At 41.4% G+C, this 22,706-nt stretch overlaps 1 protein-coding gene across 3 annotated transcripts in view; it reads left to right on the top strand.

Moving 5' to 3' along the window:
• adamts3 (ADAM metallopeptidase with thrombospondin type 1 motif, 3) overlaps positions 1–22,706 on the top strand; it is a 226,468-nt gene that overhangs the window by 5,199 nt on the left and 198,563 nt on the right. The gene's annotated exons all lie outside the window — the stretch shown is intronic.

Genomic DNA, 22,706 nt, shown 5'->3' with positions numbered 1-22,706 from the left:
CTGTATTTTGGGGCCAGGGTGCTGAAGGAAGGTCCTCTCTCATTGATAATCAGCGCTGGCTGCATTACTGTGCCCCTGGCCGAGCTTCACACGGGGGGCTGGCCACGAGCCAGAACTTCATCCCCGTCGCACCTTTGTCAGGAGAATAATGATATTAATGGTTTGAGGATTCTGTGTTCTTCTGCCCACACGCTGTCAGTTACAATTTCGCATGTTCACGGGTTCTGATCTTTCTTAGATCCACTTCAGAGCTGAGATGACTTTGAACTTCTCTTTTTTTCCATCTTGCTTTGCATTCCTCTAATATCAGAGTTCTGAAGTTCGTGTTGACTGTGTGGATTGACTTTGAAATGTAGGGGGAATTCTGACACACGCAAAGAAAAAATCTTTTATACATTATGCATTTTTGTTGGAATTATCTTTTTACTACTATGTCAGTATTTTAGTGACATTTTTCACATAGTTATTTTAAGGCAAAAGGATTGATCTATATTCAGACTATATAAGAAGGTGAAACATTGTGATCATGTAAAATCATATACAGTCAGATTTTTGCTTATTCCTACCCCTTGGATGTACATTAGAAGTGAAGTTTTTGCGAGGAGATCTTTAGAAGATACCTGTGACACATGTTGTCTTAGCATTGCCTTTATCAAGTTCAGGGCCTGCACAACCTACAACAAACAGAAGTGCCAGTGACTAAGGAATGTACAAGACCTGAGCTGTCGCAAGTGGGCGGACACTGATTTAAGAGTAAACATCACTGTGCTCTCTGACATCTCTGGAATACCAGTGTGTGTGCAGCCCTTTTCTCAATGGATTACTCACTGTGCCTTTTTCTCAAGACTTTAAACTCTTGTAGCTGTCAGAGTTAGAAGACAAATTGAAAACACATATTTAAAAGTAGAACTGAATGGACAGTTCTATATTTTAAAGAATGGGGACTCAAACTACAAACTAGTCACTTGTCGTCGAAATTCGGCGTTTTCGGGCATTTATGTGAAACGTGTAAATCCGAAGAGTTTTTTTTCGTTGGGGGGTCTTAGGCGTCTACTCTCGGGTGTCTGAAACGTCTTTGGTCCAGCACCTATTCGTTTGGCAAACCAGAATCAAGATAACAGCTAATGGCGTCGTATTTTTTTGGTCCTTGGGCCAACCAGAATCACGCGTTCTAAACGTCATGTTTGCGCCTGTGAAAGCATTGCTGGAAGGGACGAACGCAAAGTGTCTGTCAAAGAAAAAATGGCGTTGATATTTATTATTCAGTTCGCCTGTGTGATCGAAACGAGTATGTTATGAGAGACAGTTGCCAGTCTCCCTTTCGAATTTTCACTTCTAGAGCTCTGCCCTTCTAAGTGAGTAAGGCATTTGGGTGCGATTGATATTGGTCCGAAGTTTCAGTTGCAGAAACTGTAGTTTACATATGATATTTAATAATTATTTTAGAGACCGATCAATTCGCTTCATAATACATTAATATGTCGTCAGGAGCCGCACGGATTACTTTTGTATTGTTCGTATCTGCTTATTTGACCTTTTATTTAACTCCTTTTTGAGCTCTTAACTTGCATCAATCAGGTCCTGCACTTTATCTCTCTTTATAACTCTCTTAACATCAGTCCTGCACTTTATTTTCTCAATCCTGCAGACGCGCAAGCGCTTTGCTTCCGATGGACATTAGGAAAGACAAAGGACTGAGACAAATTAAGATAATTTTAGATGTTTAATTATGACTTGGAGCATTGGGATTGCGAGACGAGGGCAATGTATTTATTTTTTATGAAAATCTCAAATTCGACCAAAATCCATATTTGTCACTTTTTCCTGTATAGCTCAAAATTATTGTCATGTGATTAGCTGCTGCTCCATAGGTGTCATGTGGAGCACTTAAAAAACTTGTGCAGGCCTAAAGCCTGAAGAAAATTACAATACAACTGTGCACTTAAAAAACTTGTGTAGGCCAAAAGCGTGAAGAAAATTACAATACAACTGTGCACTTAAAAAACTTGTGCAGGCCAAAAGCCTTAAGAAAATTACAACACAACCCCTGCCCGCAGCCTGCAGTAGAGCCCTGCACGGGCCTTAAATCCAGGCCCTAGCCCGGCCCTGGCCCTGGCCCGAGACACTCAGGCCCGAGCCTGGCCCTGCCCGACAAGCTTATCAGAATTCTCGGCCCGAGCCCGCCTAGAGCCCTATTTTTTAATTTATTTTTAATCCCATTACACAAAGATTTTTTTTAAATAAAGAAAAACTCAACAATTTAAGCATATCACAATGTTAGTTTCAACGTTTATTATCACCACAACCGTAAAAGGGCACTTTTTTATAAACTGAGGTGCTCTGCTTGCAACAACGAACAACTTGCAGAAAACAAACGAAAACTTTTAAAATCGAAACAATTTAAAATAATGATAATAACAACAACATGCAGATTGTTTTACCTTACACTTAGGCAACAATTACAAATTAAAAAAGTCTAATCCCAAACAGAAAACGAGACAGCCTCCTAACAAGGGTAAAGCCACAAGAACAATCTCTTAAAGAACATCGTCTAGAAAAACAGCCAAGAAGTTTGCCTTTCCTCTTCGTTTTTCTGTGTTTTAAGTTCGCCATTTGCGATTTTTCTCTTTATGTTCTCCATTGCACGTGAGGTGAATAGTGGACGAGGGAAACCTGTGTGAACGCGCGGGCGCAACTGCGCGCAAGCAGAATGTGTAATGTGTGTCAGCGTGATAGGTATGTAAACGTGTTCGATGTTTTAAATTGACCATCATCAACTTCTTATCGCTTCTTTATTTATTGAATTTGTAATACATATTAGAATTATTAATGAATGTCTAATATATAAAAAGGAGGACAAGCCTAAAACAAGCCCGAAGCCTGGCCCGCTTGCGAGCTATGACGTAAAAATTGGCCCGAAGCCCGGCCCGAGGGGCGTAAATAAGTCGGGGCCCAGGCTGAAATGCAGGGCTCTAGCCTGCAGGTCTGTTTAATGTCTCTCAATTACTGATAGCAATAAATAACTAAAGTAGTTTAATAAAAAATATGCATATGGATGTTTCAGGACCATAATATGTTTCTTCCAATCATTACATTTCGACGTCATCAGACATCATCAGCGTTGTTCTATGAGGCTATATTTACATTCATTATTATTGTAATTTTACATAATAACAAACTGTAATGTTACATAATGTTTTCCAGTGAATGAGAATTTGAAAGCCTTGCATTCCATTCTTCATTAACGCTGTCTCTTGACTCTTTTCAGACTTTTCTTTTCTTGTTTTGCATGTGTTTTGAATGAGGCTTGGCTTTGGAGAAAGCTCTAAACGGAGGGTGGGATTTTATTCTGTTTAACTAAAATATCACAACTTATTAATGAATTAAGTCTTTCAAACCTTTATGCTGTTATTTTATTCTATTCCAAGTTTTCTGGGGTTTATCCATTTTTAATAATTTCTGTGTTGTATTTTAAATGTTAAAATGTGTGTTGTACTAGTTTCCATCTTGTATAGTAACGAATTACATTTACTCGCGTTACTGTATTGAATAAGTTTTTTGTGTACTTGTACTTTTTTAAGTAGCTTTTAAAATCAGTAATTTTACTTGTACTTAAGTATGATTTGTGTGACGTATTGTATTTTGTTATATTTAAAATCACATCCATTACTGAGTAAAAAAAAAGAAAACATTGCAAGGAAAAAAACGTGACCGGAAATGACTCCAGTGAATGATGGGCGTGAGAGTTTTTAAGTCAATACCAGAAGAGCAATGGACACGGAGTAGTTAGACTTCGGTAGTGCACCTGTCCTGAAGGTTATTAGTGATATGTACATTTTTATAAATCGTTAAGGATTGTGGCTTTTATATGCTTGATGCAACGAGATTTTTGTACATTTGGTAATCAAGCATTGTTTTAATATTTCAATGTTTGTATTCTATTCTATTCTATTCTATTCTATTCTATTCTATTCTATCTGTTCGCCCCATCGAACTCTGATTGCTGAAGACAATGAAGTAAACACCTATTTAAGCAACAACTTCAGCTTCAAGACAGGATTATGGATGCTGGGCAAACTCACAGCAAAATTGCCAGTGTTAAAAAGGGTCAAATTAACTCTCACAGTGTTTATATAATCCACACTTTGAGAGTGTATATATACCGTGAGTGTTAATTTGACCTTTTTTAACACTGGCGATTTTACTGTGTAGCATCTTATAAAAATCCTTATGTGCAAGAATGTAGAGGTAAAGATAAATATTATTTGTACAAATAATGCTCGTACCCTTGTTGCATTGGTAACTAATAAGAAGTTTGTACAATTTAGTAAAAGTCAAAACAACATTGGTGCATAATGCTATATTTTAAGTGTTTAATCCCGTTTTGTAGACGCACGGTTCACTAATGTGTCTGCACCACATTCACACAGTGTGTATGGAACCGAACTGAACAACTTCTGCTTTAATGACATATTTAAACGTGCATCACATGTCTCTCTCTTCTGTAAGCGCGGGGAAAGAAAGTCACATGAAAATATGCTTGCTGTTTCATGCGTTTTGAAAAGCCTCACCAGCCCTGCCGTAAAAAGGGCCGTGTTGCCAGATCATATTGTTGAAAAGAACAGCAAAAAATGACAAGCCCAAAATAAACCTACACATCGACACATTTAATTAGGCAAAAAACTACGCGCAACTGTTCACTTTATTGACTATATAACGTACAGTATATAAGACTTGACAACAAATACGAAGCTCTTAAAAATAAGTAAACATGGCAACACCGCGAGAGCGCGCTGTGAAGCTCTGAACATAAACAAAACACAGCGTCTCTGTCTGTGTTTTAGTTCAAATTGCCTCAACCAGTCTTTGGCTGAAAACAGCAGATACGTATCAAACGGATTAAACTCTTGGGAATGGGATTCATGTTTCTTGTTCACTGCGATCAATGGCAAAAATGTTGCCATGGCAATGACCGGGTTACAACTGTCAATCATTACATTTACTTTCATTCCGTAAAAATGTGGAACCCTGCGTGGAACCATTTATACGTAGTTTCACTACTGAAACTTAGCAGTGTGTACCATTGATAATTTATTAACAAACTAAGGCTTAAAATCTTTTTTAAGGCTTAATTTTGCTTCTGAAGAAAATGTATATTGATTTAATAATTGTTTAGTTAATATTTCTGCTATATGATTCTGTGATATTTCTGCAAAACAAGACAAACAATTCTTTTTTTGTTGCAGTGCACTTGTAACCCGTTTTAACATATAAAATTAGGATGACTATTGTTGGTGTTGCACAAAAAAAGGAGAGGTTCCCCCGCTTTTAAAAAGGAACTAAGTAACTTTTACGTTGAGTACATTTTAAACAAGCTACTTTTTACTTTTACTTAAGTAGATTTTTTGACTGGTAATTTTACTTGTACTCAAGTACAATTTCATCAAAGTAGTAGTACTTGTATTTGAGTTTGATATTTGTTTACTTTTTCCACCTCTGGGCATAGGTGACTTGGAAAATAGTGCATGAATAGTATGAACTTATCTTATGGTGCTATCTTGGTCCTTTTTGAAGCTTGAGAGCCAATAGATTTTATAAACTTTGAAAATATGAAAAAAAAAAATCATAAAATACTATAAGGGATGTACCGATATAAAATTTCTCCACCGATACCAATAGCTAATTATTCCGAGTGATATCTGCCAATACCGATTCCGATAGTATGGTGGTTATATTAACTCGCATTAACCTAAATTTAGGTTAACCTAGATTAAATTAATATTTTCTTAACTTTCTGAATGTTATTAATCATTATTATAATGACTATTGAACATCAAACAGTTGATGTTTATTAACATTTTCTATACACAGAGCACACATTCATTGCATTTCCCTGTCCGCTTTTGATTGACAGAATATATCCGCCGGATCATTGGCTGTTAAACTATCAGCCATTAGCCGACTGTGTGAAAAGTTGCTTTTATTGTCCGATACTAATTATTGGCTGTTAAATCGGCCCATCTCTAAAAAAACATTGTTATATTTTTACGAAGTAGCTAATTTGAATGAATTTGTACGAGTTGTACTTGCTGATATAGAAAAGTTAATGCATAGACTAGTTAAAAGATAAAGCTGAGCAGCCATATTTGGTGTTATGAAGTGGTTGTATTTTGTATAAAGAACATTTTCTGAGCTGCATTGGCAAGTCTCCTTGGCTTTCTTGAGTTTCACTCCCTTAACTGTATTCAAACTCAGGTGAGGATTTTATTCAGTCCACACAACACCCGTTTAAACTCAGAAACCATCTTGAGAACACAAACACCAAATATTTTTCGCCAAATGTTGGCTGAACTCTGTGACTCTTTTCAGCATCTCAGCTTGAAATCAGGTAAAAAGTTGGATCCTAGGCTGTTGTTGGATCATAACTGTTAGCTCATGAAAGTTGTTTACTGTTGTTGTTTACTGTTAGTACAGTTTATGGAGATGTATGTTTCTTTGTTTTCTAATGCACTTAAAAGGCATCAAAATGAATAATTTTGGAATACAACTGGCAGCAGTCCCAAAAATGTTCATCGGTTTGTTTCTACTGGCAAGGCTTTCATTACTTATAGCATTATCCAAAGTGACAAAGAGACGCTGGAGAAAACAGATACACTTATTTTTTGGATTAAAGTCAAATCCCCACTTTACATTTAATAAGCCTCTCATCATTTCTTTGAATCAAATTTGTTAAGTATCTGCAAAGAACAGCTGCATGCTTCACATTTACAGAAGAGGGCATGTGGGGGATTTAGCATATCCAGAAAAAGGTTGCCTTTAATTGAAAAAGAAATGCAGCCAGTTCCTTCACCCCGAGAAGCGCAGCCATGCACAAGAGTTGTATTCACTAATAGTTATTGATGTACGTTGTTGATTCAGCCGAGAGAACTTTAGCCTGTTGCAGAGGCTTGACCCCAGAGCTGTTTTGGTATATGGTCTGAGGTTGAGGAGGGGAGGTGTTTGAGGATATGCAGAGGCAGAATCTTTCTTTGGGTTTGCCCCAGTAGAGGCCGGGGAACAGCAACTCCAGCCATGCATGTTGGTTGCTTTTATTAATATATTAATATGTTTATGCATTTTTAATCATGACCAGTTTAACTTAAGATGTGACCACATTTTCTGTTGTCATTGCTCTGGACATTGGAGCCTGTTCACTAGCAGCACTCAGTTCTGTTTTGATTTAGCCATGAAGGTTTTGCCACCACTCAAAGCAGTGGGTAAATGTTTGCTCTTTTTACAGAGTGGCACTAAAAAGAAATGAATGATTTACATTGTATTCGACTGTTTTACTTGCAAAATTGAATTGAAAGGTTATCACCTACTATTTCTATTTTTATATATTAAATAAAAATATTAATGTAAAAATATGTGAGGTTAAATGTTTTTATTGCTTTAGATTTACTTTATAGTTTCATATGTTTAAGTTGGTTTATTATTCTTTAAATTAAATATACATGTGTGATTTTTTCAAATGATTTTTATGTCATGAACACAAACAGTTCATCAAGTTGATTTTATTATTTAGTTTTTACAACTTAAAGTACATTTTAAGTGAATTATTAAAAGAAGCAGCCCATAATCTGTAAAAGTGTCACAAGTAATAGAAAATGTGTTGTCTTGGCATTATTTGGCAGTACACAGTCTTTTTTTTTATCTCATCAGATCCAATTTAGATGGCAAGCTTGCAACTCAGATAACAATTCTTCATCTGATTCTAATGGATCACCTGCACAAACTGTTTTGAATGTGCATGCTTTACACGGTGTGCGACAAACAGGAACTTTGCAAACTTGTCAGCAGTTATTGATTGATTATTGTTGTTGTTTTTACTGAATGTTTTGTCAAGGCATATTTTTAGATAATTTGAAAAGCACAGTGTAAAGCGATTTACTATGTTACTTTTCCTGAGTACACGTGCTTATGTTGATTTCCCTCAATTCCTCATTCCCTCTCTGGCTAAGATAACTTTCGCATTTTTCCCATTTTTTATGCCAGCAAAAGAAATTAACCGGCATAACTTTTTTCTTAACGTTCCTTTTAAAAGTGGGATGAAAATGGCAGGTAATGATGACGAAGGTTTACACACATTTCTTTAAACCAAACACACCTTTAAACAACATGGCGGTGAAAGGTAGCAGTGTCTTGGCTGAATCCAAGCTTTTTTGAAAGTGGCAGTCATTTTTTTTAAAATACAGCACGTTCATGCCGGCTCCTTAAGAAGTTTAGACTGCAGTGCAGTCCTAGAAAACTGGACCCCTTCAGCTGAATCCCATATGTTTGTCTTGGCCCATAGCTGGTGTCTGCTTGGCTGGCGCTGATGGTGGAATTATTAAATTGATGGAACACAGAACGCTTGATCCTTTTTCACGGGCTGCTGTTTAGGTTCTGGCATGGCAGAAGCTCTGTCCAGCCACCTGTGATTGTCCACTCGACAAAGCAAGCTGCTCATTGGTCAGTGTGTGGGTAACAGAGGTGACCATCACTGTGTGTTGCCCACCGGCAGTGTCAATTCCAAGCGGGTTAATGATATAGCCATTAAGGTTTTCACTGATTGTGATTATGTGTCTTTGTGTCAGAAGGCTATTTGCTACATTATTTACTTTATCTCCTCCCAGCTTCATTATAGAGCATATCTGGTTTCATCCAAATAAAAAAAAAAAACATGTCAATTTTAAATGTACCATTTTTTTCTCTGTTTAGCATTCTCTGTTCTGCTCTCCTTGGATACTAAGAGCCCAAACACCCCAAAAGTGAAAAATACATGTATAAAAATAATTTACAAATCATAAAATACATTTATAATGATTATTTTATTTTCAAGACTCATTGTTCAGTCTTCATCTACTGAACCAGTTGTTTCTTCTTGTCTATAATAAACCGCACTGGTAATACTTAACGCATAGCCATATTGTTAGATCTTATGCAAGAGCAGATAATCTCTTACAGTACACTTAAAAATAAAAAAGGTTTTATTTTTTATAGCAGCAGTTATGGCCTATAGGCTGGATCTTACTTTTTAGGTAATATTATTTAAAACTTTTCTTCAACTTTAATCCATTTGTAGAGAATCTGTACGTATTTGTATTAGAAGTAAGCAATAGTGGGTCTGACTTTTTTCTGACAGAGTGGAGATGGGAAACAATTGCGGAGAAAGCAGCATTTTGCAAGGTTTTCAGAATTGCATCATTTCAGAACTTAGACAATAGAGAATGAGCTCTGGGAATAAGGATTTGTCAATGAGCTTCCTCAATTCCTCTTGTTTTCCTTATAGGCCTCAGGATTTTAGGGTCATCAAACATGCATTTCCTGCTCTATAGGGTAACTACTTTACTTAAATAATTCAAATAAATACATTTATTTGCACTTGAATGTTTTATTTTCCATGCTGTACTTTTGACTCATGAACTGTGGGTCTTTAGGGAAGAATATGTGGGCAGGAGTGAAAGGTTAAGTGAGGTATATCTGGAAATATTTTGCACAGTACATCGCTGATTCTGTCCTCGAGCAAAGTGCACAGTCTTTTACTTGCCTTGGGGTATGTGAAAGTGTGTGGGTACAGTCAGTGGCGGAGCCAGACAATTTTCATAGGGGTGGCCAGACTGAGACCATAGCTCACACAGGGGTAGCACAGAAACTGATATCATCTTTTTTTTCCTGTGTGGCAAGTCACTGTGGATCTAGTAGTGTTTCTTAGTCACTCACTCATTTACTTAAACAGGCAGTGATTGCCATGTAGAATTACATCATGAAGATCCACATAAGCTTTTTAATGTATTACTAAACTGATTTTAAAAAAAGATCTGAAACACAAGTGGCATTGCAGAAGGTGGTGTCTTTTTAATTGGTGATAAAGCTCACACCATAATGACAATTTACATGACATAAGAATATATCAGAATGCAACAATATCACAGAACACACTCAAACTTACATAAGTACTACACTGACTGATGATGTCATGGCTCTGCCTCACTTAGTCATGTTTTTCTTGGTCCTGTGGCAGAGTCATGACAAAGCCTTTGGTTATGTTTGGAGAGAAACATATTATTGTCCTTTTGACAATAATATGCGTTCTCTCCAGTGTCTCGTCATTGGCCCCGCCCCTCTCGTTTCCTGTATTGTTTCCCTGCCGTGTTTGATTACCCTCACCTGCCCTGTGTCGTTATCCTTCGTTTGTCTTCCCTTTAAATAGTCCTCATGTGTCATTGTCTTGTTGCTCGTGGATTACGTTGTGTATGTATGTTCTTGTAACTTGTTAGTATTGCCTTGCCTTGCCTTGCCTTGCCTTGCCTTGCAGTGTTTAGTTTCTTAGTTTATTTCTGTCCTGCTGTTTTTTGCCCCTACGTGGGAAGTCTTTTGTTTTATGTTTGTATCTTAGTTGTGTTCTTGTTCTACACCCCCTCATGGGTTTTTGTTTTATTTAAAATAAAGTCTTATCTGTTAACCCCTTCAACCCCACCCTGCCTGCTATTGGGTTCTACCTCCTCATTCCGTGACAGAATCCACGAGCCGACTCTGAACCCAGCGGGCAGTATGGAGGAGACGGATGAGGCGTTCAGGAGCCGCCAGGCTCACATCCTGTTTGGCTTCCGCCAGAGGGGGACCCCGTGAAGGACTTCGCCATGGACTTCCTGTCCACCGCGCACTACTCGGGGTTCACCAAGGCAGAGTTGAAGGTAATCTTCAACAGCTGCCTCGATGAACCCTTCGAGCCAGCTGAGATGCGCTGGTTGAGACCCCTGGGCTTCGCGGACCAGGTCGAACTCGCGATGAATCGTGAGGAGCCCAGGAGAGTGTCCATGGCGGAGCCTCTCACTGGGATGGCGGCTATTCCTGAGGACGGCCCCTTGCAGGTCGTGGTTTTGGGTGTTGCTCCACCTTCCACCAGCCTCATTGGCAAGCGGGGGAGGTGAGAATCCTGGGGGTCCTCGTCGGAGGCCTCCAACCCTGAGCCAGCCGTGCCCTTCACCTCCTTCCTTCAGCCGACCACCAGACGGGTGGCTCGGCTGAAGAAGAAGCGGCAACGAAGGGGGGCGCGGACTCCAGTACAGCCGGCTTCCAGTCCGGTGCAGCCGGTGTCCAGTCCGGTGCAGCCAGTGTCCAGTACTGTCCAGCCGGTGATCCAGCCAGCGTCCAGTCCGGTGCAGCCGGTGTCCAGTCTTGTCCAGCCGGTGATCCAGCCGGCGTCCAGTGCGGTGCAGCCGATGTCCAGTCTGGTGTCCAGTCTGGTGTCCAGTCCTGTGTCCAGTCCGGTGCAGCCGGTAGCCAGTCCGGTGCAGCCGGAGTCCACTCCAGTGTCCAGTCCGGTGCAGCGGGCGTCCAGTCCGGCGCAGTCCAGTCCAGTTCCAGCCGGCCTTCCAGCCGGGTCCCAGCCTTGTCCCGCCGACGTTCCAGTCGGCGGTTCCCCCCAGGACTTCCTCCCCTAAGTCCCCCAGGACTCCGCGCCCTCGAGCGCAGCCGGGGACTAGGACTATTCCCCCAAAGACTGTTCCTCCCATGAACCCTTGTCTGTCCCCACCCCCCCTCCCATGTTTATTATTTTTGATGTCCCACCCTAGTCCTGTTGTTGTCTTGTCATGTCTGCCCTTGATTTTGCTTTCTTTGTTTTGCCTTGTCCTGTCTGTCACCCAGTCTGTCTTGTCTGGTCCGTCTACCCCTTGGTGAGCACCTGGAGGTGCTCATTAAAGGGGGGGCTTCTGTCATGGCTCTGCCTCACTTAGTCATGTTTTTCTTGGTCCTGTGGCAGAGTCATGACAAAGCCTTTGGTTATCAGAATCAGAATCAGAATCAGAAGAGCTTTATTGCCAAGTGTGCTTGCACACACAAGGAATTTTCTTTGGTGTTGGAAGCTTCTAGTACAGACATTCAACACAATGACAATACAATATAATACGATTTACAGTCTAAAAGATTCTAAATTGTGCATATATAAAATAAAGACTATTTTACAGAAAATGGGGGATAATAACATATAAGAGACATTGTACAGGGTAGTATATAGTAGAATAAACAGTATTGTATGTACACTTGTGCAAATGGATAATTTAGTAAGTAGAGGTAGTGTTATATACATGTATACATAAGATGTAGATATAATAAGGCACTATAGTGCACACTATAGGAGTAGTGGAAGTGGAATATTGCTCTTAAGGAGCAGTTATCTGTTTAGGAGGGAGATTGCCTGGGGGAAGAAGCTGCTTCTGTGTCTGGAAGTCCTGGTGTTTGGTGCTCTAAAGCGCCGGCCAGAGGGCAGCAGATCAAAGAGTTTGTGTGCTGGGTGTGTGGAGTCAATGATGATTTTTCTTGCCCTGTTTTTCACTCTGGAATCGTACAGGTCCTGAAGTGTGGGCAGAGGAGCACCAATAATTTTCTCAGCACTACGAACTGTCCGTTGTAGTCTTCGTAGGTCTGATTTGGTGGCCGAGCCATACCAAACAGTAATTGAAGTGCACAGAACAGATTCGATGACCACTGAGTAGAACTGGGTCAGTAGCTCCTGTGGTAGGTTGAACTTCCTCAATTGACGGAGGAAGTATAACCTCTGCTGGGCCTTCTTTACAATGGAGTCTATGTGGGACTCCCACTTCAGGTCCTGAGAGATGGTGGAGCCCAGGAACCTGAATGACTCCACAGTATCCACAGTGCTGTCCAGGATGGTGAGGGGAGGAAGTGATGGAGGGTTCCTTCTGAAATCCACTATCATCTCCACTGTCTTGAATGCATTCAGCTCTAGGTTGTTTTGACTACACCAGGCAGCCAGCTGAGCAACCTCCTTTCTGTAGGCAGATTCATCACCGTCTTGAATAAGGCCAATGACTGTGGTGTCATCTGCAAACTTCAGGAGTTTGACAGAAGGGTCTGTAGAGGTGCATTCGTTTGTGTAGAGTGAATATAGCAGTGGAGAAAGAACACATCCTTGAGGAGCTCCGGTGCTGATGGTACATGTGCTGGATTTAAATTTTCCCAACCTCACTAGCTGCTGCCTGTTCGACAGGAAGTTAATAATCCACTGACAGGTAGAGGTTGGCACAGAGAGCTGGGTAAGCTTGGGCAGGAGGAGGTCTGGGATTATGGTGTTGAAGGCCGAGCTGAAGTCTACAAACAGGATCCTGACGTAAGTCCCTGGTCTGTCTAGGTGTTGTAGGATGTAATGCAGTCCCATGTTTACTGCATCGTCCACAGACCTGTTTGCTCGGTAACCGAGAGGGACTATGATTGTGTGAGAGAAACACTTAATGATGAGTTACCCTAATTTCGACATAATAATGCGGGGCAATTCTCTTCAGTGTCTCGTCATTGGCCCCGCCCCTCTCGTTTCCTGTATTGTTTCCCGGCCGTGTTTGATTACCCTCACCTGCCCTGTGTCGTTATCCTTCGTTTGTCTTCCCTTTAAATAGTCCTCATGTGTCATTGTCTTGTTGCTCGTGGATTACGTTGTGTATGTATGTTCTTGTAACTTGTTAGTATTACCCTGCCTTGTGTTTTGCCTTGCCTTGCCTTACCTGACCGTGTTTAGTTTCTTAGTTTATTTCTGTCCTGCTGTTTTTTGCCCCCACGTGGGAAGTCTTTTGTTTTATGTTTGTATCTTAGTTATGTTCTTGTTCTACACCCCCTCGTGGGTTTTTGTTTTGTTTATTTAAAATAAAGTCTTATCTGTTAACCCCTTCAACCCCACCCTGCCTGCTATTGGGTTCTATCTCCGCATTCCGTGACAGATGAAGCAGGAAGTAATTTTCCTCTTCATTTTGCCTGAGAGGTGCAAAACCAAAATATAGTAACCTTATCATTAGGGCTGGGTGGAATGACGGAATATTCCGTTACTGTGGAATAAAATGTCAACCGTAAGATTTTTTTCTATTCCGTGGAATGTAAATAAGTAGGCGTGGTTAACTCGGTGCTCTGCAAATTAGGCGCTATTCTAAAAAAAACCTAATGAATTAATCCACCCGTAACAAATGAACGTATCAAACATTCTTTTGACCTTCTTTCAGTCTGTAGCTTAGTGATCCGCTCCAGTCCGGCGCTTCTCTCACCCGCAGTGCTCGTGCAGGGATCTGCGCCAGCATTTAAAAAAGCTCATTCTGAACACGTATTTCAGAAGTCAGGTTGTTTTGAAAAGCTGTTAATAGTTTTATAAAGTTTAACTTCAGGCGAGCCAAGGAGAAACTTGCTTTGAAATGCGCGATGATGCTCGTGAGCACTTTGTGACGCGCTTCTACCTCCAGTTTTGGGAGACGCGCGTGTGAGGAGTCACCAGAGACTTGCAGTGCAAAAACAAGCCCGAGAATAAACAAACCTAAAGACAGAGAGTCGCATCACACTAAAATTGCTCATCTAATAGAGAGTGAAGAGCGATAAAGACCTACAGTACAGACCCCATGAACACCAGTTTATAACACTAGTCATACTGTACTCTCATTGTTTGTGCATATTCATACTTTATTGTTATATATGTTGTCTATCTTCCTACTGTATACACATGATATAGCCAGAAGATAAATATGAATAAATAATACAACTGATTATCAGAACTTAATTTGATATCTTTAGTACATTTTCATAACTTGCCTACATTTTAACTATGGTGAGCATTTAAATGAACTGTAATAAATAAATTAGTTAAATCAATCTAAGAAAAATGAGGTATAAAATATAGAATTTTAATGGGAGATTGTTTCATGAAATATATCGTTACCATGAAATAAAATTACTCATTCCGTGAAATAGATTTTTGGCCATTCCGCCCACCTTTACTTAACATTATGGGCAAGCATATCAAAAATATTCCTTTGCAATACTTTGCATATTATCATTTGGCTGCCAACTGCCAACAAAACATTTTAATTCCCTTTCAAGGATATGACACAGACAGACCACCACCATTAAGCTAAATCAGCACTGAAAGTTGACTTTACTTTTAATGGCCTTCTACAATGCTCTTTTAAATGACACTGAAACAATGAAATTGTTTATAGCTTGCGATTTTCATACTGCTAAGTTAACAGCCTAAATTAACTTAGCAAACTTTACCATGTCTGTTTCAACTTCAGCACACCAGCCATAATATACATACATTAAGACAAGAAACATTTCAAACATAGTGAATAAGCTTAATTCTTCTTGTTAACTTACCTGTGACCTCTTCTCTCGCGGCGGGAAACAGACAGTCCTCCTACTGCACACGCAAAGTCCGTTGGAGCACACGCGAACAACAACAATACTACTTCTTCTGTAATTATGTTGGTGGTTGAAATTCAAGTTGAGTGTATTACCGCCACCTTCAGTTTTGGTGGAGAAGTACTTGTTTGAGGTGCGCTGTTGAAATGCGTCCATATGGGAACAACTGTGTACAGAAATGGTTCTGCAAAAATGTTGCCGGCAAGCGGTGGTGGGGGCTGCGTCCCTGGGTACAGTATGTCTGCGTTTTTATAATAAATCTCTTCAGAATTACCATCAGTATTTAGGACCATGAGAAAATCAGGACACAAAGCTGAATATTATACACTCTTAAAAGAAAAGGTTCTACTGTATATAGAACCGAAAAAGGTTCTATCAGGCAATCGAACTCCCTTTTAAGGCTTCAATGAATAGAACCCTATGGGTTCTGTCATGGTTCTGCCTCTTCTTGTCATGTCTTTCTTGGTCTTGTGGCAGAACCATGGCAGAGCCTCTTGTTCTGTGTGGAGAGAAACATATTATTGTCTTCCTCGACATAATGTGCGTTCTCTCCGGTCTCGTCTCTGGCTCCACCCCTCTTTTTCCCCGTTTAGCTTCCCACCTGTTGTCTCATTACCCACACCTGCCTATTGTTATCTCCCTTGTTAGTTCCCCCATATAATGCCCTTGTGTTTGCTGTCCTGTGCTCGTTCGTTGTGCGCTATTTGTTCCATTACTGTTTCCTGCATATGAGTCATGTCTTTGAAGACGTAACGTCCGTTCCTGTCTGTTATCCGTTCCAGTCTAGCCTAGTGCAAGTTTTGTCTAGTGTTTGTTTAGCCCAGTGTCAGTTAGTTTACATTCCTAAATTCTGTGTATTATTCCCTTGTTTCAGTTGCTTTTACCCCCTCATGCGTCCTTGTTTTGTGTTTATTTAATAAATTCATTTGTTAACCCCTTACTTGCTGCCTGCATCTGGGTTCTTCCTGCACCACTTCCTGTGAGATTCGTGACAGAACGAACGAGCCAGTACAGAACCCAGCAGGTGGCATCATGGACAATGCTGTTTCCCAGCAATCTAGCCAGGCTCGTCTCCTTTGCAGTCTGCTCCAGGGGAACTTAGAAGTGGTGGAATACCTCGACCAGTTCCTGGAGGCTGCTGAGGAGATGGTCTTTGTGGAGGTGCAGCTTGCAGTGATGTTCAACGGTGGCCTCAACAACCCTCTGTCGCGGGCAGAGATTAAAATGCTGAGACCGCTGCTCAGTAAATTACGCCGTAAACCGGCTGATCCCAGGGTGTCAGTTCATTCCAACTCCTTATCTATGTTGGCCGCGATTCCAGAGGGTCGCACCCTACAGATCGGGGTCGTGGGCATCGCCACACCGACCGCCTCACCCCCTGGAGCCTCTCCGCCTCCTACCAGTCTCCGTGGCAGGCGAGGTCGAAGGGAGTCATAGGACTCCCCGTCCGACTCCTCCGGCACGGAGCTAATCGGGCTCCCCTCCGCTTCTCCGCAGCCGGCCACACGTTCAGTGGGCTGGTCTAAGAAGAAGAAACCGAGGAGGGGGTTGCGGAGTCCTGCCCAGCCGCAGGCATCCAGTCCTGCACAGCAGTTTGCAGTCCAGCCGATATCCAGTCCTGCCCAGCCGCAGGCGTCCAGTCCTGCCCAGCAGTCAGCAGTCCAGCCGACATCCAGTCCTGCCCAGCCGCAGGTGTCCAGTCCAACTCTGCCGGCATGCCAGCCGGTGACTCAGCTGGCGTTCCAGCCAGTCACTCAGCCGGCTCTCAGCCCTGCCTTCAGTCCGGCACCCTGTCCGGTCCTGCCGACATTCACACCTGAACGTCCAGTCCTGCCCAGCAGTCGTCAGTCCAGCCAACATCCAGTCCTGCCCAGCCGCCGACATCCAGTCCTGCCCAGCAGTCGGCAGTCCAGCCAATATCCAGTCCTGCCCAGCAGTCGGCAGTCCAGCCGACATCCAGTCCTGCCCAGCCGCAGGCATCCAGTCCGACTCTGCCGGCGTTCCAGCCGGTCACTCAGCCGGCTCTCAGCCCTGCCTTCAGTCCGGCACCCTGTCTGGTCCTGCCGACGTTCACACCTGAACGTCCAGTCCTGCCCAGCAGTCGTCAGTCCAGCCGACATCCAGTCCTGCCCAGCCACCGACGTCCAGTCCGACTCTGCCGGCATTCCAGCCGGCGACTCAGCTTGCATTCCAGCCGGTCACTCAACCGGCTCTCAGCCCTGCCTTCATTCCAGCACCCTGTCTGGTCCTGCCGACACTCCAGCCGGCAGCTAAACCAGACCCTGTCAGGTCCCCCGGGACTCGGCGCTCCCGAGCGCCCCCCCTGAACAAGACACCCCCACCTTGCCCGAACCCCTCTGGACTCCCCCCAAGGACTTTGTTGTTCGCCCACCCCCCTCCCATGTTTATTATTTTTATTGTGTCACCCCAACCCCTTTATTGTTATTTCATGTTTGCCCTTGTTAATCATTACAATGTTTTCCTGGATGTTATCTGTTACCGAGTCGGTCTTGTCTCGTTAGTCTGCCCCTTGGTGAACGCCTGAGGGCGTTCATTAATTTAGGGTTTCTTTCATGGTTCTGCCTCTTCTTGTCATGTCTTTCTTGGTCTTGTGGCAGAACCATGGCAGAGCCTCTTGTTCTGTGTGGAGAGAAACATATTATTGTCAGCCTCGACATTATGTGTGTTCTCTCCAGTCTCGTTCCTCGTTTAGCTTCCTGCATGTTGTCTCATTACCCACACCTGCCTATTGTTATCTCCCTTGTTAGTTCCCCCATATGATGCCCTTGTGTTTGCTGTCCTGTGCTTGTTCGCTGTGCTCCATTTGTACCTTGTACAATTACTGTTTCCTGCATATGAGCCATGTCTTTGAAGACGTAGCGTCTCTTCCTGTCTGTTATCCGTTACAATCTAGCCTTGTAAGTTTTGTCTTGTGTTTGTTTAGCCCAGTGTCAGTTAGTTTACGTTCCTAAATTCTGTGTATTATTCCCTTGTTTCAGTTGCTTTTACCCCCTCGTGGGTCCTTGTTTTGTTTATTTAATAAATTCCTTTGTTAACCCCTTACTTGCCGCCTGCATCTGGGTGCTTCCTGCAACACTTCCCATGAGATTCGTGACAGAACTTTTTCCCAGTCTGCAAAGTACCTATTGAACCTTTTGAGGTTCTATCTTTAGGGTTCATTTTTATGAATTTCATTTTATTTGTCCTTTATTGGAAATATGATTAAAGTATGTATTATTGTCTTAAGTAACCACAGTAGAATTACATTTGGAATAAAAAAAATAATAGAAAAGTTTGATTATTTAATATTTTAATGACTGTAAAAATGACACAAGTATCACCCATAAATAATGAAAGTAATAGCACCTAAATAAATGATACATAATCTACGAATTTAAGAAATATGTTAACTTACTAGTGAAACAACACAAAGTAATTTTAGTGTGAGAGCATTCAACCAGAAATTCTTATGTCTTTAAATGTACAATCTCAGATTAAACCAATAACTACAAGGTTCATTATGGCAAAACAATTCATAAAACATCATAAATATGGTAGTACAATTTGGAAATCAGGATAGACAGTCTTTTGTAGCCACTACAAAGTTCAAACAAATAGCGCTAAATGAAATTTATTGTGTGAATGAAGGTTTTTGCATAAGCCACACTGAAGAACAGACAGCTAAAAGTTAATCTATTAACTCTGTCACTCTGTCACTACGTCTTCAGTCAGGATATTGACACCATTCATTCTGATGCTGGTTCTTCTCAACAAGGGGTGTTGAAGTGCCATAAATATGTATGTCATGACGAAATGATGGCGCCGAGAATGGCAGCCACGGCACTGAGCTCCGCCACTTTCCTCTGCACTAAGGTCCTGTCGCCAAGTCAAATTCCTTGTGTGTGTAAACATACTTGGCAATAAAGCTCCTTCTGATTCTGATGTATTGTTGGTGTTAGCTGTGCTGAATCCTGAAAGTAACGGAGAATACAAAATACCCTCATTTAGATTTTCTGTTTAAAAAAGTAAAAACACAGAAACTAGTCAACTTAAAACTTACATTGTCCAGACAGAAGAGAAATCCACTAAAAATGGTAAAATGAGCAGTGCAGCTTCCCTCTCTAGATCTGCAACACCACTGTAAACATAAAAACAAAACATAAGTTATTGGCACACAGATTCAGATAAACTAAATGTAAGTTGTCTGCAAGAAATAAACATCAGGCTCATTCCAGACCAAACACAAATACTTACACATTTTCTTTCTGGATTCCACGTCTCTCCACGTCTAAGATGTTGATTGTCAGAAGCTGAAGAACAGTCTCTATAAGGTTCTTCGCAAACTGCACATGCATGATTTCATGAAGCATCTTCAACACACATGCACACTAATACCTTTTATATCAAATGTTTTACAAATATAGATCAAGATGATCACATAATGTACTTACATGACAACATCAAGACGACATCTCTCTCTCTCTCTCTGATGCTAAACACAGAAAAAACAAGGTACAAAACCATGCTTAAATGTATCATAAACATATTTATTGATGTAATCGTTTCCAGCAGTCATCTGTTTACTCACGTGACTTCTGTTAATCATCCACTGTATTTATGAAGCGGCGCAATAGAAAGGCTGTGTACACGAAACTTAAACCGAGATACCAAAAAGCGTTTAACATTGTATGTCATGGTCCTGGTCTAATCGGGGCTTTATCGGCACATGGGTTGTTTTGTTTTTGTCGAGCACGTGGAAAGTCGCCGGCTGTCCGCGTGCTCGGTGTCTGCGTCATTCGCCCCGCCCTCTTGTCTCCATAGGCTTTCCCCTGCACTGGTGATTTTCCACTCCGCACTTACACTCCTGTTTACACTTCACTCAATAAGAGAGTTAATTCCCGTAATTACCCCACGCCTGCCAACCATTCTCTCCTCGTTATGTTTCCCTTTATCTTCCCTCAGTGTCCCTCGTCTGGTGTCTGACCGTTGCGTGTTTATGCCAGTTCAGACTGCCCTAGGTTTAGCTGCGGCTTGCCTACAGTTCATAGTTCTTGTCCTAGTTTTGCCATAGCCATAGCCATAGTCATAGCCTCAGTCTCAGTCTCAGTTATTTGTCTGGAAAGTATTCTTACCTCATACTCCTCTGTCAAGCATAGCTTCTCCAGTGTTTTCCAGTTTCTCCTCTGTCACGTCGCCCCTGCATCTTCTCACTCTCTGCAGCTCCCGTTGGCGTCCCGGACGACGATCTCCACTTCCACCCGGCACTGTACCAGCGGAGCCAGAGCTGCTACCCTGGCGGGTATTGAAAACCTTTCTCACGTCGTGAGTCTCGGGTCGAGTGGTCTCCCCGAGCCCAGCTCTCTACCTTCTCACGCCGGCGGAGGATCTACGACTCTCCGCGGCGATCTCCTCCGTCCAGGTGGACGCTCTCTCTCAGTCCCGCGTACGGGGGCTGTCGCGGTCTGGCTTCTTGGACTATTATTTCTTGTCGACCAATAATAAAGTCTTGTTCACTCCGCATCTGAGTGTCTCCTTTGTCTGCAATGACATTGTATCATATCACATCATTTCACATGTCTCAAGTTAGCACAAACCACAGCAAATCAAACACGTGGACATTTATAATCTGCAATCCATTTCTCTCCTTCAACAGATTCCAGAATTAGAACATTATTGGAGTGTATAATTAAAATAATTGGATCCAGTCAAAATGTCCTTTCGATTAAGAGGGGCCGCAATAATTATTTTAGTTATTTCTAGTTTGTGCCTCAAGTCAAGAATATTGGTGGGACGTGCCATTCACATTTGATTTGTTCATTTAGCACACGCTTTCATGCAAAAAGACTTAAAAATAAAGAACATCACAATCAATTTGCAGGTGTATACAGTGCCACATTTTGAATAATTTAATAATCAAAACACTTATCATTGAGGGCAGAGGTGTGGGACAGAGTTCATTGGAAATGCATAGATGCAACAGGTGTGGGGTAAGATGAACCCACCATGTGTTCTTGGTGCACAGGATGGCCCTGGGAAGGTGTGGCTGGTTAATGACAAGGACATAGAGGATCGAGTGAGAGAGCAAGAAAGAGCTAGTTTACCAGCACATTCCAAAGCAAGGGTTCTGAGAGGCAGTTCTGTGTACAGGAGGCCGGATTTGGGGCCTGAGGTGCTGAATAAAACTGAGAGACTGTTTTAAAAGAGCAAGGAGGTTGGTCCCCTGTCTATACACACACACATACACACTAGAATTAATGTACTGTACATTCAAATTCATGTGCTCACGCACACAGATCCACGTATATGTACACAAATGAGCATATGGTGAAATTCTCACTTCAGGAGTGAGCACATATTGTAGGCTGAGATGAGGCGTGCAGGTGTACACATGAGTTAGTATGATTTGTAGTGACTTTGGTAGATGCTCCCACATTTACTGTAAACAGAGAAAACCCATAATTTATTTTTTTGGTTTCTACAGGAGAATGTTTTGTTTGTATGAGTGTGTGCATGTTGTAAAAAAAATGTTGTATAAAGTATGCTCAATAAAGTGTATACAATTTTGGTTATCAGTCACTGAAGCATGGAAGAAACATCAAATCTGAACTCTCTCAGAGCTCAATTCAATTTTTTTGTAAGGTTGTAAAATGTTTGATGTATTGCTTAACTCTGGCTAAAAATGTTTTACCTGTTCATATGCCGTAATTCACCGTATGTTGTATAAAAGGCTTAGTGAATGAGGGAGTGGGTGAAAAACAGAACATCATCCTTCCCAACAAGACCATATGACGTGTCTTGGCAGGGTTCTTGCGTTTAGTGGGAAGATTTATTGGCACAGATGCCCCCACATAATAAAAGTCAATTACATTCATGAACGCACTTCATTTGCTGTCTGTCAAATCTGCATAATGCTGACATTCTCAACCTGTTTTAGGCCATGATGCATTTTCAGGGTTTCAAAATGTTAAGTTTAGATCTACACTTTAGGATCTAAAGTAACTGGCATATTACATGCTTAAGAATACCAAAGTGTTATACTATTCTAGTATTTAATCAATTTTATGGCACTTTATTGTCAGTAGTGTCATGTAGTTTATAGATATGTTCAGTGAAAGTCATCTTGATCTTTAGTGACAAAAGGATAGTGAAGCGAACTTCAAAACCTCTGGGATGTGAAATACAATGCTAAAGAAAGTTTATAAGGTTCAGTGTTCCAATGATATAGGCTGTAAATCTTGCAATATATTTGCATTGTCTACGCTACAAAGCTTTAAAAGATCATTTTACTATTTTTTTAAAGAAAATTAGAAGCAAACTTTGAAGATCTTGGCCAGGTTTACAACATTTGATTTCACTAGTAGGTATAGACAGTCTCATTTGTAAATTTATTATGTAAGTTTAATTTATTAAAAAAAGTATGAACTCACCCCTCTTTAAACAAACATGTCATCCTTGATATTTTATGAACGTTTTATTTGAAAGATTTCGAT

This window comes from Triplophysa rosa, linkage group LG2 (assembly GCF_024868665.1).
Source record: "Triplophysa rosa linkage group LG2, Trosa_1v2, whole genome shotgun sequence".
NCBI classification, from domain to species: domain Eukaryota; kingdom Metazoa; phylum Chordata; class Actinopteri; order Cypriniformes; family Nemacheilidae; genus Triplophysa; species Triplophysa rosa.
Note: the sequence above shows the minus strand (reverse complement) of the source record. Positions and strands in the feature narration are given on the sequence as shown.